Genomic DNA, 1,666 nt, shown 5'->3' with positions numbered 1-1,666 from the left:
TGTGGCGGAGGCGTGGCCCCGGGCGCAGCTGCAGGGGAGGAGTGGAGCGGAAGGCTCAACAGGGCGGCGCTGCGAGGCCGGTAAGAACAGCTGATGTTGTTTATGGACTGATGATGGTCTCCCTCCGCTGTGTTTATAGTGAGACGAGGAGGAGCGGCCAGAAGAGAGATCAGCTGGGCTCGTGAGCTGTCAGACTGTGTGACTGAGTCAGCTGGCAAAACAACAACAACACTTGAATAAATGTGGAAGTTGGCTGTACCTACCTGTGTGTGCGTGTGTCTGTGCCTGGTGTATTCTACAATATTATAGGAAGCATATAAAGAGATTAAAAAGATAATACAAGCTAAAAACAACAACAACGGAGCTGATTAGCAACAACAATGATCAGCAACAGTCCATGAAAAAGACTTTGTTTTATCATTCTATAAACTAGCCACTTACTGATTAATAATTTATTACTAGAAACATTCTTCATGTGATCATTTGTTCTGTTTGCCTGTAGACGTAGTTCACATTTACACTGAGACATCTTTTTTTTTTAACATGTAATGGTTCAGCAGCATTTTATTTAAGACTTTTGAATATTTTAGTGTAAAATGCTGTCAGGGCACATCCAGACTATCTGTAGATGTTCAACAACTCCTCAAAAATATATTCAATGCTGTTTAGAATCAGTCATGTAGGGAAAAAGCTGCCCTGATGTCCACAGACTCCCCATATGGCAAGAAGACATTGAATTGATGTTGATTTTTGACATGTTAAATTGTAGCATAATGTTTAACAGATGATGGTTATCCTATTTTAGATAATACACAATTGTCTTTTTCACAGGTTTAAGTATTGATTGAAATATTTAAATTAAATTAAAATTTATTGTTGTTTCAATGTTAACCAAAGGTGCAAAAGTGATGTGAAATCAATGTCAGATTTCAATGTTGATTAAACTGAATTCCCTGATATTGTTTTAACATTATTTCAATGAATGGCCAGTCTCTGGGTCAATATTTCTAGACATCAGAATCAGAATACTTTATTGATCCCTGGGGGAAATTATTTTATTAAAAACTTTTACAATTTTTAAAAACTATTTTTTTAGTTTTTAGTTAGACACGTATAGATCTTACTGAGATCACCGGCTCTGTCTCTACATTGATGACAGGCTGGTGATCTCAGCACTGTGGGGAGTGAACTGATGTCTAACAGGCACTTTAATGTCTTTAAACACAAACTTTTGCAGATTAATTGTACTCTGATATACGCTGTAGGAATGAGAAAATGAGTTACAGACAGCTGCTTCAGGCTCTGCAGGGCGTGTCAGTGAGAAAGTCAGTAACAATTGTGACTGATATGTATGTATGTTTAAATTTAATAAAAATTTAATAATAAAGTTAAAAACGTTTGGTGTGTTTAAACCAGTCACCTGAGTAACTCCACTCCTTTGTGGGCGTTAACAGTGAACAATAGTCTGCTTTCTGTTGGAAGAGGGCCAAAAGTGTGTTACGCAGTATTTTTATTCAGGGGTCTATGTTGAATTTATGCTTTATCCATATTAAATAATAATTCTAACCCTCTGTCCACCAGAGTCTGTCCTCCAGCGGCTCTGCGGTGGATCTCAGTCCGCATTTAGACTGGTGTCAAGCCAGCCTCCAATTCGAGACTTGCAGTC

The 1,666-nt window shown here is 38.2% G+C and overlaps 1 protein-coding gene across 3 annotated transcripts in view; it reads right to left on the bottom strand.

The window, feature by feature from the left end:
* Positions 1–1,666, bottom strand: part of LOC102211459 (protein NLRC3-like) — a 41,280-nt gene that overhangs the window by 30,810 nt on the left and 8,804 nt on the right. Inside the window, exon 2 of one of the 3 annotated variants that reach the window (XM_013914994.1) lies at positions 264–295. The exons of the other annotated variants lie outside the window; for them this stretch is intronic. The gene's annotated coding sequence lies outside the window, so the exon portion shown is untranslated. The remainder of the gene's footprint in view (positions 1–263; positions 296–1,666) is intronic. 3 annotated transcript variants of the gene reach the window in all.

The sequence above is a fragment of the Pundamilia nyererei genome, unplaced genomic scaffold (assembly GCF_000239375.1).
Source record: "Pundamilia nyererei isolate P.nyererei 1_Seehausen unplaced genomic scaffold, PunNye1.0 scaffold00244, whole genome shotgun sequence".
Classification (NCBI taxonomy): Eukaryota; Metazoa; Chordata; class Actinopteri; order Cichliformes; family Cichlidae; genus Pundamilia; species Pundamilia nyererei.
Note: the sequence above shows the minus strand (reverse complement) of the source record. Positions and strands in the feature narration are given on the sequence as shown.